At 46.1% G+C, this 15,678-nt stretch overlaps 1 long non-coding RNA gene across 1 annotated transcript in view; it reads left to right on the forward strand.

Annotated features, from left to right (window-relative positions):
• The window catches only part of LOC138750489 (uncharacterized), a 185,260-nt gene extending 172,007 nt beyond the window's left edge, over window positions 1-13,253 (forward strand). The window contains exon 3 of the long non-coding RNA XR_011349361.1: window positions 12,869-13,253. This is a non-coding gene — a long non-coding RNA (uncharacterized lncRNA). The remainder of the gene's footprint in view (window positions 1-12,868) is intronic.
• Window positions 13,254-15,678: the final 2,425 nt, after the last annotated feature.

A 15,678-nucleotide genomic window follows, 5' to 3' on the forward strand; every position in this document is an offset into this window, starting at 1 on the left:
CACACTATCCCATCTGTTCCTCACTGTTCCCCACCTGTTCCTCAACAGTTTACCACAATTTCTAGTCTGTTCCCCATCTATTCTCCACTGTTCCTCACAGGTTCCCCACTGTTCACCACTTAGACACTATGTTCCGCCACTGTTCCCTTTGGATCCCCACTGTTCCCCTCATTTCCCAATCTGTTTCCCACTTTTCCCCACTGTTCCCCCATTCTCCACAGTTCACCATCTGTTCACCACTGCTCCCCACTATTCCCCTCTTTTCTGCAGATTTTCCCACTGTTCCCCATCTGTTCCTTCAATTCCTCATTTTTCTCCCCTATTCCCCTCCGTTCCCCATTGTTATGCAGTGTTCACCCCAGTTCCACACTGTTCCCCACATGTTTGTCACATGTTCACCACTTGTTTGACACATGTTCCACACTATTCCCCTCTGTTCACCAGCAGTTCTCTCCATTCCTTAATGTTACCCTCTGTTACCCACTCTTCTCCACTGATCCCCACTGTTCCTCAATGATCCCCCTCTGTTCTCAACTGTTCCACAGTTCCTCACTGTTTCCCAGCTGTTCTCCATCTCATTTCCATCTGTTACCCACTGTTCCCCACATTCTCCAATGTTCTGTATTTGTTCACCTTTCCTCGTTATTCACCCCTGCACCCCACTCTTCCCCTCTGTTCTGCACTGTTCTCAACTGTTCAACATTTGTTCCCCTTTCCTCATTGTTCACTCCTGCTCCCCACTATTCTCCTCTGTTCTGCACTGTTGTCCACTGTTCAACATCTGTTCCCCTTTCCTCATTGTTCACCCCTGCTCCCCACTATTCCCTCTGTTACCCACTGCTTGGCAGTGTTCCCCAAGGTTCCCCACTCCTCCCCATCTTTTCCTCACTTTTTCCCACCTGTTAGATACATGTTCCCACAAGTCCCCATTTTTCACCTGCAGTTCCCCACCATCTCTCCACTGTTCCCCATCAGTTCCCCATTTAATACCCACTGTTTTCAAGCTGTTTCCGCAATGTTCCCCACCTGTTCAACACATGTCCCCAGCAGTTCTCCACCATTTCTCCACTTTTCCCTACGGTTCTCCATCATTTTAACATTCCTCAGTGTTCCCCCCCCCCCCCTGCTCTCCAATATTCCCATCCATTCCCCATTATTCTGCAGTGTTCTCCATGGTTCCACATTGTTCCCTACTATTCCCCACTGATCCACATCTGTTCTTCCCCGTTGCCCATATTCCCAAATGTTCCTCACAGTTCCCCATTTTTCCCCATTAATACCACTGTTCCCCATCTGTTCGTCACAGTTGCCTAATTTTAGCAATATTCCCACTGTTCACTATCAGTTCCCCACTGTTCCTCAATTGTTCCCCACAGTTTCCCACCTTAACCTTCTTATTCCCACTGTTCCACATATGTTCCCCACAGTTCCTTACATTTCCCCACTGTTCCCCACCAATCCCATCTGTTTCCCAGAAGTTTCCCAACTGTTACCTAGGGTTGCCCACTGTCCCCAATAGTTCCTCACTGTTCCCTACCTGTTCGACACATGTTCCCCAGCAGTTGTCCATCATTTCTCCACTGTTCCCCACTGATCCCCAGAGTTCCACATCAGTTCCCCATCTGTACTAAACTGTTTCACACTGTCCCTCCACATCAGTTCCCCATCTGTACTAAACTGTTTCACACTGTCCCTCACCTTTTCCCCATCTGTTCCTCACTGTTCCCGACCTGTTCGACACATGTTCCCCAGCAGTTGCCCACCATTTCTGCACTGTTCCTCACTGATCGCCACAGTTCCACATCAGTTCTCCATTTGTTCTAAACATTTTCCCACCGTCCCTCACCTTTTTCGACTGTTCCCCACCTGTGTCCCACCAGTTCTGCACTTTTCAACACTGTTTCCCAAGATTCCCCACTGTTCACCTCATTCCCAATCTGTTCCCCATTTTTCCCCACTCTTCCCCCATTCTCCATTGTTCACCATCTGTTCCACACTGTTCTTCCTGTTCCCCACAGTTTGGCAGCTGTTTTCCAGCAGTTCCCCTTTTACCACTGTAGCCTACTGTTCCGGATCTGCTCCCCACTGTACCCCACTTTTTTCCACATGTTCCCCAACTGTTTCCTACTCTTCCCCATCAATCCCAACTGTTTACCAGCAGTTTCCCACCTGTCCCCCTTGGTTTACCTGTGTTCCCCATCAGTTCCCCATCTGTTCCCCTCTGTTCTCCAGCTGTTCCTAAACTGTTCCCCACTGTTCACCACTGTTCCCCATTGTTCCCCATTTTTCTTACTGTTCCACATCTGTTCCCCAACTTTTCCCCACTGTTTCCCACCAATCCCAACTTTATCCCAGCATTTTCCCACATATTACCCACAGTTCCCCACTGTTTCCCATCAGATTCCCAACTGTTCCCCCTACACTCTTTTGCTCACCTCTGTTCTGCAGTGTTCCCCATCAGTTCCCCTTTCCTCATTGTTCCACCCTGCTCCCCAATATTCCCCTCTGTTCCCCACTGTTATCCAGCTGTTTCCCACCACTTCCCCACTTTTCACCACTGTTCCACATGGTTCCCCACTTTTCCCAATCTGTTCCCCACTGTTCCCACATTCTCCACAGGTTAATATCTGTTCCCCATTGCTCCCCCCTATTTGTCTCTGTTCCACTGTTCTCCACTGTTCCTCAGTGATCCCCACTTTTCCCCATCTCTTCCTTCTGCACCTCAATTTTCCCCACTGTAGCCCACTATACACCACTGTTCCCTAATTGTTCCCCGTGTTTCCCACTGTTCCTCACAGTTCCCCATCTGTCACACACATTTGACCACCGTTCCCCACATTCTCCAATGTTCGCATTCTGTTCCCCACTGCTCTCCCCATTACCCTGTATACCCCACTGTTACTCATTCTTCCCCTGTTTCCCACTGTCTCCCACAGTTCCTCACTGTTCCCCACTTCTCTCCATCTATTCAAAACTGTTCCCTACTGTTCCACACCTGTTCCCCACTGTTCCCCAGCTGCTCTTGAACTGTTCACCATTGTTCCCCATTTTTCCTACTGTTGCCTACTGCTCCATATCTGTTCCACACTGATCCCCACAGTTCTTCACTGTTCCCCACTGCACTCCAGCTGTTCACAAACTGTTCCCCACTCTTCCCCATTTTTTCTACTGTTTCCTAATGATTCACATCTATTTCCCACAATTATTCACTATACCACACTGTTTTTCACCTGTTCCCCAACTGTTCCGCACTTTTCCCCACCAATCCCAACTGTTTTCCAGCAGTTTCCCTCCTGTTCCCCACGGTTCCCCACGGTTCCACACTGTTCCACATCAGTTCCTCCTGCTCCCTACTGTTCCCCTCTGTTCTCCTCCATTCAGCAGTGTTCCCCACTGTTTCCCATCTGTTCCCTTTCCTCATTTTTCTCCCCTATTCCCCAATATTCCCCTCTGATCCCCATTGTCCTGCAGTGTTCCCCATGGTTCCAGACTGTTCCCCATCTGTTCCCCACTCTTCCCATTTTCCCCCATGTTCTGCACTGTTTCCCAATGTTCTCTAGCTGTTCCCCATCTGTTCCCCACTTTTTTCTACAGTTACCTAATGTTATTAATGTTTCACACCTGTTCCCTACTGATCCCAACTGTTCCCTTTAGTTCCCCACTTTTCCCCACTGTTTCCCATTTTTGTCACTGTTCCACATCTGTTCACCAACATTGCTGACTGTTCCCCACTATTCCCCTATATTCCACATCAGTTCCCCACTGTTCCCCCTATTCCCCAATGTTCTGCACTTTTCCCCTCATTACCCATCAGTTACCCACTTTTCTCCACTGTTCCCCCGTTATCCACAGTTCGCTATCTATTACCCACTGTTACTCATTCTTCCCCTTTGACCCCTCAGTTTCCCACCAGGTCCCATGGTTCTCCACTGTTCCCCATCAGTTCCCCATCTGTTCCCCACTGTTATCCAGCTGTTTCCCACCAGTTCCCCACTTTTCACCACTGTTCCACATGGTTCCCCACTTTTCCCCTCATTTCCCAATCTGTTCCCCACTGTTCCCACATTCTCCACAGGTCAATATCTGTTCCCCATTGCTCCCCCCTATTTGTCTCTGTTCCACTGTTCTCCACTGTTCCTCAGTGATTCCCACTGTTCCCCATCTCTTCCTTCTGTACCTCAATTTTTCCACTGTTGCCCACTATACACCACTGTTCCCTAATTGTTCCCCGTGTTTCCCACTGTTCCTCACAGTTCCCCATCTGTCACACACATTTAACCACTGTTCCACACATTCTCCAATGTTCGCATTCTGTTCCCCACTGCTCTCCCCGTTACCCTGTATACCCCACTGTTACTCATTCTTCTCCTCTGTTTCCCACTGTCTCCCACAGTTCCTCACTGTTCCCCACTTCTCTCCATCTGTTCCCTACTTTTCCACTCTGTTCACCACTGTTCCCCTGTTCTTTACTTTTCCCCTCTGTTCCCAACTGTTCCCCATTTCTCCCACTTTCCCCTATTGTTCCTCACTGTTCCCGACTGTTCCCCACAGATCCCAACTGTTACCCACTGCACCCCATGTTTCCCATTGTTGCCCATCAGATACTCCTCTTTTTCCCATCTGTGACCTAAATTTCCACACTGTTTCCCACAGTTCTCCACTGTTCCCCACTGCTCCCCACTGTCCTCAACAGTTCCCCAGTTTTCACCAATGTTTCCCAGAGTTGCTCACAGTTCCCCAGCTGTTCAACACATGTTCCCCATAGTTCCCCACATTTCTCCACTGTTCACTAATGTTCCACATCAGTTCCCCATCTGTTCTAAACTGTTTCCCACTGTCCCTCATCTTTTCCCCACTGTTCCCCACTGTTCCCCACCGTTTTCCTACTGTTCCAAACCTGTTCCCACTGTTCCCCAGCTATTCCACACCTCTTCACCACTGTTCCCCAACTGTCTCCCACCAATTCCTCACTTTTCCCCCATTCTCCACCGTTCACCATCCCTTCCACACTGTTCCCCTGCTCCTCACAGTTCACCTCTGTTTTCCAGCTGTTCACCAATTTTTCCACTGTACCCTACTGTTCCACCTCTTTACCCCACAGTTCATCACTGTCCCCCACTGTTCTTCATCTGTTCCCAAATGTTCCCTACTCTTCTCCACCAATCCCAACTGTTTCCTACCAGTTTCCCACCTGTTTCCCCATGGTTCCCCACTGTTCCCCATCAGTTCCCCTCTGTTCTCCAGCTGTTCCCGAACAGTTCTCTACTGTTTCACATCTGTTCCCCACAGTTCTGCACAGTAGCCCATTGTTCTTCACCTGTTCCCCAACTTTCCCCACTGTTCCCCACCAATTCTAACTGTTTTCTAGCAGTATCCCACCTATTACCCACAGTTCCCCACTGATTCCCATCAGTTCCCCATCTGTTCTCCTGCTCCCTTTTGTTCCCCTCTGTTCTGCAGTGTTCCCCACTCTTTCCCATCTGTTCCCCTTTCCTCATTGTTCCACCCTGCTCCCCAATATTCCTGTGTTCTCCATTTTACTGCAGTGATCACCACGGTTCCACACCATTCCCTACTTTTCCCCACACTTGATCTCATGACAAGATCTACCTTGGAGAAAGCACAGAAATTGTGCAGATGGGCAGCGAAATCTCGCATATGAGGTATAGGGTATCTGTCGGCTGTAGTTATTGATCCTACGGTAATCACTGCAGGGTCTCCATCCACCTGTTTTCTTGGGTACCATGTTTAACAGTGATGCCCAAGGACTGTTGGAGCGCTGAATGATACCTAATTCCTCAATTGCAGTTCACTCTGCCCTTGCCTGCGCAGTTTATCAGGTGGAAGACGACGAACCCTGGCGTCATTTGGTGGGCCTAAAGTGTCTATGTAAAGGGACACACCCTGGGCTGTTTAGGAGATATTGAAATTAGGTGAGAGAGTACAGGGAAATTCGTTGAGCAGAGCAGCATGTGCACATTTGTTCAAGGTATGCACCCCGAGGTGGGAAACTCTCCCTTTGCTGCATCCCAGAGGGTATGTTTGAAAAGTGGTAGCAGGAACCAATTTCCTCCACTTCACATCTACTGGCAAGTCATGGGACCTTAAAAAATCTGCACCCAAAATAGGCTGTGCAATGGAAACCAATACGCAATTCCAATGGAATGTCACACCTCCTATCCCAATCGTGACCTATCCTGTGCCAAAGCAGGGAATTTGCGTCCCATTTGTGTTTGAAGAGACAGGTGGTGTTGTTTATGTGGGTTTTATTTCAAAATAGGTTGGTGGGAGCAAACGAACCTCAGCACTCGTGTCTACAAGAAACATGTGCTTACCAGCGCAGTCTTGGAAAATACAATGGGACGTACTTGTGCCAGCTGCCATGGCCATAAATGGTAGCCGGCCTTATCGTTTCCTGCCTTTTTTCTGTAATAGGTACATGTCGGGACACATTTATGGGCATTTTTTCACCAACGGCCATGGTAAAAACACCATTCTCACCGCCTGTCAACACGTTCATCCTTCTTTGACTGAACTGAAGATATAGTTGGCTCATAGGACACGGGATATGGATCTGCTGCGAAAACAGTCTGTACGTGAGCAGACTCTAGTGTTGGAGTGTGATCCAGCCTGTCAGTCTCCTGCACTACATCATGGGGATGGTGGAAATCCATGTTAATGATTGGTATTGCGACACGACCTGGGAGTTTGGACAGGAATAGAGTCTCAAAAAGTAAACAATGAGAATAACCATCTGCTAATGCGAGCATCTCATTCATTAAATCGGATAGATTCCTATCACCTAGGTCCTCCATATTTAAAAGTCGTGCTCATGTCTAGTCAATTCCAGCGAGTCCAGGAGAAATTGGCGGAACCTGGTTTACTGGTTTTCTGCCAGGGGATTGGCAACATATTCTATTACTTGAGACGCTGCAGCAGTGTCCGATGCACCTATTACATGGCAGAATTTCATGTCCTCAGCCATTATGCCACAAGACAAATCTGGGTTTCAGCCTGATTAAGCCATACCCGAGGTTGATGTGTCCAGAAAGGAGGCAAGTGAAGTTCCACCACATTAACTGCAGCCGTGGTGGCAACAGCTGCTGCCGTCCTTGTGTACATGGTAACTGGAGATTCAAGCTTCCCTGAATCTTGCATTTGGGGTCCCCAATTGTAGCGACGACTTCGGTAGAGCTACTAAAGTAATACACACACAAACACACACACACCAAGTTAGTCAACACAAGACTGCTTTATTGAGACTTTACAGACTTCTTTTAGGAACAGTGGGGAACAGTGAGGGAACAGTGGGGAACAGAGGGGAAAAGTGGTGTATAGTGGGCAACAGAGGTGAAAATTGAGGAATGAAAGGAAGAGATGAGGAAAAGTGGGGATCACTGAGGAACAATGGAGAACAGTGGGGAACAGAGACAAATGGGAGGAACAGTGGGGAACAGATTGGGAAATGAGGGGAAGAGTGGGGAATCATGTGGAACGGTGGTGAATAGTGGGGAACTGGTGGGGAACAGCTGGGGAATAGTGGGGAACAGGTGTACCACATCTGTTCCACCCTGTTGCCCATTCTTCACAATGTTCCCCACTTTGCCCCATCTGTTCCCCACTGTTCCCCATTTATCCCAGCCCATAAGTATGACATTCCTTAAATGGCAATTATTACCCCTTCTGGGCTTTTTGAATTTCTTAGGATGCCACTTGGGTTGAAGAATGCTGTTCAAACCTGCCAGCAGCTTATTGGCACTTAGGGCAGAGATTTAGAATTCCCTTAAATCTACTTGGAAAACGTCTGGTAAAAACAATGGCGTCATGAATATTCTGTCCAGACTGACTGTATATCATATTCAGGATGAGATTGATATTCCTGAATTAGCCAGTGTCCAGGCAATGGACCCCGATGGTCAGCCATATAGTACGACCATGACTAACTTGGACATACTGCAGGTGGCATCACAACTGGGCGGCCAACCTTACTTTGTGACATGTCTTTGGGCTACATTAGACCAGTGATTCCGGCATCTTGGAGGCAACACCTTTTTGACCAGATACACACCTTGTCTCATCCGTCCATCAGAACATCTGTCAAGCTCATGTCAAATAAATATGTATGGCATGGACTAAAAAAGGGTGTAGCATAATGGGTCTGCACAGGTACCTCCTGCCAGACTGCAAAAATTCAGCGGCACAATAAGGCACCTCTTCAACATTTCCCGGTGGTACACAGGCGGTTGGAACACGTGCATGTGGACCTGCTTGGATCATTGCCATTATCTCAAATTTTGAAATACATTCTAACAGTCATAGAACGTTTCACACGCTGGTCAGAGGCTGTCCCATTGCCATCCAGTGACACTGAGACAAGGGCAAGAGCATTCACTGTCGATTGGATGGCTAGATTTGGTTTTCCGACACACATTACTTCAGATCGTTGAGCACAATTCATCCACAGTCCAACAGACTTGTGGAACGTTTCTACTGGCAACTGAAGTCTGCACTTAAGGCCTGACTCACCAGTCACAATTTAGGTCGATGAGTTGCCATGGATTCTATTCGGAGTGCACATCTCTTCAAAGGAAGATATGTCCGCATTGTCCACAGAGATGGTTTATGGTACAGTTCTTACAGTTTCATGGGACATTCATTTCACAACCAACTCTGACCTGGATTTCCTTCACAGCTTTAACATGGAGTCATGATCAGCAAACTTTTTCCTACCCACTGGCATGGATCACCTAAACAGAATGTGCCCCACCATTCCTGGACGCTGATTTTGTTTTTGTGCGCAGACAGGTCCCAGGAGCGCCAATACAATTAACGTATGAGGGCCCTTTCCATGTGGTGAAGAAGGATGGGCTTGTGTATACTTTGGACATAAGGGGACATTCACAGCTGTTTAGTGTAGACTCAAGCCTGCCCATGTGAAACCTGCTTCACCTATTTCAGTGCCCCCAGCCCAGACGGCGAGGGGGTCCACCTCAGGTGCATGCAGCTGATGTTTTAGTTTCTGTGAAGGTTCTGGAGGGGAACTGGGTGGTTTAGCAGCTGTGTAGTGGGCCGAGCGGGTAAGGTTCTTTGGCACGCGAGTGAAAATATAAGACAGACAGTTGGGAACTCATCCATTTAATTGACTGTCCACGCGTGTGCTTCGTGGCGAGGAACGGCACGTTGATCTGTGGATTCTCATGCCGGATGGCACGGGACACTCACACGGCTTCATTTAAATCTGCGGTCCTGTGGTTCAGAAGCAAACTCATAATGATGTCCCATGGAGCCCAGGACACACTAAATCAAAGAAGCCTGTAAAGTCTGAATAAAGCAGTCTTGTGTTGACTAACCTGGTGTGTGTGTGTGGGTGTGTTGCTTTAGTAGCCCTATCGAAGTAGCCGCTACATATATAAATATGTGGGATGATTATCCCACTTACAGGATACTTTTCTTCCATCTCACAGCCTGTGGGAAGAAGCTATTCCCCAGCCTGGCAGTCCTGATTTTGATGATGGACGTGGTTAAAGATGCTGTGCACTGGATGGAAATGGTCTTTTTACAATTCCTTGAGCCCTATTTAAACAACACTCCCAGTAAATGTCATCTACAGAAGAAAGGGAGACCCCAGTGATCCTCACAACTCTTTGCATCATTCCTGTCTGATGCTTTACAGCTACTAGACCATCCAATGATGCAGCCAGACAGGAGACTCAACTGCGCTCCTGTAAAATCTCAGGATGAGAGCCGTTGGCCTTGACCTCCTCAGTCTCCTTGTGAGGTTTACGCACTTCCTGACCAATAAGGAGGTGTGATTGTTTTGTGTATTAATACATGTTCTGTATAGATGTAACAATCTTTAGTGGAGAGAATTACTCATTGTACTTCAGGATGTACAATCAGGTACAGAATGTCCTTAAATAGCCATTTGGCCCAGATGTCTATTCAGTACAAGAATACTTTCAATCTCAGGCAGATTTTGAACAATAACACCATTCATTTTGCAACAAGCGCAACTTAATTTTGCCAGTTGTTCAATGGCAAGCGACATGGGGAAAACACCATTGTCAACTCTTCTACCTTAAAGGAGTAATTTTATTCAAATGGGCAGTAGATCAAGAGATGGAAACTGAAATCAGACAGAGGTGAGTGATTGGTTAAAATTAGAAACATTCGTATTCATGCTATAGAGTTTAAGGCTGCCCAGGAGGAATATAATATGTTTTCTTTAAGTTTGTGTGCCCTCAGCCTGGCAAAGGATGGGGCCAACAGTCATGTTGCTGGAAGGGTTTGAGAAATGATATGGTAGGCCACAGGAAGCTCAAGGTTAGATCCACAGAGCACAGGTGTTTAGCAAAATGGCTACCCAGTCTGTATTTGGTCTTGGTGATATCGAGGTCAACTGAGTCGACCAAATGTAGTAGATTAGGTTGGATGGGGTGCATGTGAAACAGTGCCTCACCTGGAAGGTCTGATTGTGGCCTTGGATGGAGGTGGCAGGAAATGGAGGGACAAGTTTGGAAATTTCTGCAATTCCAAAGGGGAGTGCGTCAGGTGGTGGTGGGTGGAGAGGGAAGTGCTGTCAAGGGAGAGGGAAGTGCTCTTGAGGGAGTCACAGAAAGACGTGCCCCTGTGAAAAGAGGATCTGAGTGGAGTGGGTTAGATGTAGCAGGTTAGAGAATGGTGCTGAAGTTGGAAGTGTTCAAGGATAATGTGTCAGATGTGGCAGCTGATGGGTGGTAAGCGAGAAATCTGAGGATTCTGTCCTTGTTCTGCCGGAGAGGAGGTGGGGTAAGGGCAGAAAGAAAATTGGAGATATGGGTGCAGGCTTTATGGGGGAATCTGCATTTATTGAAGAAATAAGACATTTTGGGTGTTCTGGAGTAGAAAACCTCCTTGGGACTTTTACAAGCCCAGAGGACCCAAAATCTAGCAGCAATAGAAAATCACCAAGACAAAAGATACTTAAACAAACGTCATTTTTAATTTTCTTTAAACAAAAAAACAGGATCAAACTTTAACTTATCACTATTAACTTAACAGCCTTACATTGCCCCGTTCTAATTCTCAGTGCAGGTGTATTTAATGTGCATAAAGTTCTTTGACACAACTCCATGTTCACTGGTGTCTATCAATTCTTATACTGTGCAAAGAATTCAACATTTATGAATTTGCACCAAGCTCTGGTGCTTAAAAGTGAATGGTTACCCCTCCAGGAAGGCTCTTGTTGGTTTCAGAGAGGGATTTCTTGCTCATTGGACACACAAAAACTGATTCCCTCTGATCAGCCACTTTGGGGTCTTGTCAATGAAACCCGTCACGGTTTTCCAAATGATCACCTCTTCTGCAGGTCACCATAGAGTTCCTTTTGTTTTCCTTATTTCAGGTGAAACACTCAGGCCAGCCATTTCCTATAGTTTGGATTAAAAGTTTTTCAACAGGCTGAACTGAGAACTCACAAACCGTCTTCAGCTTGCCATCTCTCTATTAGAAAAAGCATATTTGGTCTCTCCTCTATGCTTGCAAAAGCACATGACCTTCTTAGAACAGCAAACTGCAACCAGCCAGATTACTGCACTGGACCCAAACTTCTGAGTCCATTCATCAGTTGATTTAAAATCAATAATCCATTTACACCTGCTTTTGAAATTCTTTAGCAAAGCAGTCTCCTTGTTTTGTCTTTGCAAAGGCTCTTGGCACCTGAATGACTCTCTATCAGCAAAGCTCTTGCATTTTAAATAAGAGCTGTTTTGTGAAGTGTTTGTGTTTGTTTGTGGCCTCCACGACTCCTACAATAATCTCTTTCAAAAACATATCAATATACAATGTGGTGTCCTTGCAAAAAAATAAAGTGGGAAGAGGTATAATCCAGGTAGCTCTGGTGACTGGAGTTTGTAATAGTTTGAAACTTGAACCTCTCTCTCTATTTACTGTCATATAATTAAAAAGTGTCTTATCACACAAAATTGCCTTTTTCCTGCTGTGAGGCAGACAGATTCGCCATTGATTTTAATTATCTTTAAATATGAATATGGAATTACACTTCAACTTATGACTGTTTTACTACTTTAAATTACTTTACTTAACTTACCCCCCTTCTAATTCTAAGTGCACGTGTGTGTAATGTGTGTGTAAGTTCAGAAAAGTTCTTTGGTTCACAGTCCAATCTCACTTCTCATTCCTCAAAGTTCACTGGTTGCAGGCCATTCTTATACTGTGCACAGAATTTAACATATGTAAAATTCACCAGGCTTTGGTGCTCGAAAGGTAAAAAAACATTACAGTTCAGGAAGGTTCTTGCTGGTTTTCAGAGAGAGGTGTGTTGTTCAGGGAAGTATTAGGGTGTTTCTGACTCGTCGTATCTGCATCTGAATTCTGATATCTCTTCAGAAAAGCTCTGATAGCTTTAGCATGGAGCAGAGCTGAGCCAGGACTTTGGAGGTATTTAAGGGAGTGTGTGGGCAGGGTTTGTTCTGGACCAACAATCTCACCAAATGACTCTGCTTGAAATCAAGATTCAAACCATTTTGAGGAATACAACAGGAATTGTTCAACAAAAGCCTGAGTTTTCTTTCAATAGTGGAAATGATTTTTTTTTAAAAGCCCGTTAATATTCCTGATACAGATCTTTGTATTTATCTTTCAGGTTGCTATCTGTTGTTAACTTGGAGGCCTTTAATGAGGTGACTGGGAGGAATCTTTGCTTTAACCCAGCAGTTCTCTTGCAATTTTCCAGCTGTAGGATGAGGTGCAGTTGCTTGCAAGTTTAGCAAGTGGGATTAAGATGTGAAACTGCAAGTCACAGCACCATTTTTGTTTTTGAAAATGCAAATATGAAAATTTTAACTTTGGTCTCCTTGGTTTGCTTAAGTTTACAGAGGAGACGTTGGGTCAAGCTGAGAAGAGAGAGTTGGATGCCCATTTGGTGAAGCTGCACAGGCAAAAAAGAAAACACAAAACGAGGGACTGAAAAAATAATGAAGCAAACTGAAGAGCTGTTGCAACCAAACCCAAGTAAAGAATTTAATTTTGTGAGGCGTACTTTAGAGACCAAATGATTTGGGCTTTTAATGGTGACCTATTTAAATGAACAAAATCTGATTAGAATTTAACTTTATGGAAAGTTTGGAAGTTGCCACAAGAAAAATGGAGCACATAAATTAGATGTTGTCTTTTCTTTGGCTTGGCTTCGCGGACGAAGATTTATGGAGGGGGTAAAAAGTCCACGTCAGCTGCAGGCTCGTTTGTGGCTGACCAGTCCGATGCGGGACAGGCAGACACGATTGCAGCGGTTGCAAGGGAAAATTGGTTGGTTGGGGTTGGGTGTTGGGTTTTTCCTCCTTTGCCTTTTGTCAGTGAGGTGGGCTCTGCGGTCTTCTTCAAAGGAGGCTGCTGCCCGCCAAACTGTGAGGCGCCAAGATGCACGGTTTGAGGCGTTATCAGCCCACTGGCGGTGGTCAATGTGGCAGGCACCAAGAGATTTCTTTAGGCAGTCCTTGTACCTTTTCTTTGGTGCACCTCTGTCACGGTGGCCAGTGGAGAGCTCGCCATATAATACGATCTTGGGAAGGCGATGGTCCTCCATTCTGGAGACGTGACCCATAATGAAGAGAAATTAACAATACAATGAGCCTTGTGTCATAGTATCTACCTCAGTCTACCGTACATCACGTTAAACCTTCTCCCCATTGTGAACTTGGTGTCACAGTATCAAACACAGTTTATCGTACATTACTGTTCAACCGTATGACGGATGTGAACCCAGTGTCCCAATATTTGACACAGTTTATCGTTCATCACTGTTTAAACTCATTCCCTCTATTCAACTAGTGTCACAGTATCCATCTCAATTTACCATACATCACCGTTCATCCTTCTCCCCACTGTGAACCTGGGGTCACAGTATTTGACACAGTTCATCGTTCATTACTGTGACAGCTTCTCGCACTGTGAACCTAAGATCAAAGTATCTTGCACAGTTTATCGTCCAGCAGTGATTGACCTTCTCCCCATTGTGAATCCGGTTTCACAGTATCCGCCTCTGTCTTCTGTTCATCACTATTAAACCACTCCCCACAGTGAATCCGGTGTCACAGTATCTCATGGAGTTTATAGTATCTGTCTCAGTCTGCCGTACATCACCATTAAACCATCTCTCCACAGTGAACCCGGTGTCATAATATCTGGAACTGTTTATCGTGTATCACTGTTAAACATTCTCATTACTGTGAACCCGGTGTCACAGTATCTGACGTAGTTTATTGTACATCAATGTTGAACCTTCTCTCCACTGTGAAACTGGCGTCATAGTATATGCCAGAGTTTATTATACATCACCATTAAAACTTCATAATATTGTGAACATCATGTCACAGTATTGCCACAATTTATCATACATCACTGTTCATCCTTCTCCCCACTGTAAACCCATTGTCTCTCTATCTGCCACAGATTATCGTACATCGCCATTAAACCTCTTTCCCCTTTGAACCTTCTGTCAAAATATCTGCTACACATAATCCTACACTGTTAAATCCACTAACAAATGGTTATCAGGTGTCACAGAACCTGGGACTGTTTATCGTACTGTTAAATCTTCCACCACTGTGAACTCAATGTCACACAGTATCTGTCTCACTCTAACAAACATCATAAAACCTTCACCTCACTGTGAACCTGGTGTCTCTGCATCTGCCATAATGTATCATCTTTGGCTTGGCTTCGCGGACGAAGATTTATGGAGGGGGTAAAAAGTCCACGTCAGCTGCAGGCTCGTTTGTGGCTGACAAGTCCGATGCGGGACAGGCAGACACGATTGCAGCGGTTGCAAGGGAAAATTGGTTGGTTGGGGTTTGGTGTTGGGTTTTTCCTCCTTTGCCTTTTGTCAGTGAGGTGGGCTCTGCGGTCTTCTTCAAAGGAGGTTGCTGCCCGCCAAACTGTGAGGCGCCAAGATGCACGGTTTGAGGCGTTATCAGCCCACTGGCGGTGGTCAATGTGGCAGGCACCAAGAGATTTCTTTAGGCAGTCCTTGTACCTTTTCTTTGGTGCACCTCTGTCACGGTGGCCAGTGGAGAGCTCGCCATATAACACGATCTTGGGAAGGCGATGGTCCTCCATTCTGGAGACGTGACCCATCCAGCGCAGCTGGATCTTCAGCAGCGTGGACTCGATGCTATCGACTTCTGCCATCTCGAGTACTTCGACGTTAGGGGTGTAAGCGCTCCAATGGATGTTGAGGATGGAGCGGAGACAACGCTGGTGGAAGCGTTCTAGGAGCCGTAGGTGGTGCCGGTAGAGGACCCATGATTCGGAGCCGAACAGGAGTGTGGGTATGACAACGGCTCTGTATACGCTTATCTTTGTGAGGTTTTTCAGTTGGTTGTTTTTCCAGACTTGTAGTCTTCCAAAGGCGCTATTTGCCTTGGCGAGTCTGTTGTCTATCTCAATGTATCATATATCACTGTTAAACCTACTCACTACTGTGTACCTGGTGTGAACAGTATCTGTCAAAGTGTACCATACATCCTCATTAAACATTCTCCCCACTGTGTAACTGGTGTCACAGTATCTGCCTCAGTCTGCCATACATCACCATTGTTTTATCTCTCAAATGTGAATCCAGTGTCACAGTATTTGCTACATTATATTGGACATCACTGTTAAACCTTCTCACTGCTGCTG

This window comes from Narcine bancroftii, unplaced genomic scaffold (assembly GCF_036971445.1).
Source record: "Narcine bancroftii isolate sNarBan1 unplaced genomic scaffold, sNarBan1.hap1 Scaffold_154, whole genome shotgun sequence".
In the NCBI taxonomy this organism is placed as follows: domain Eukaryota; kingdom Metazoa; phylum Chordata; class Chondrichthyes; order Torpediniformes; family Narcinidae; genus Narcine; species Narcine bancroftii.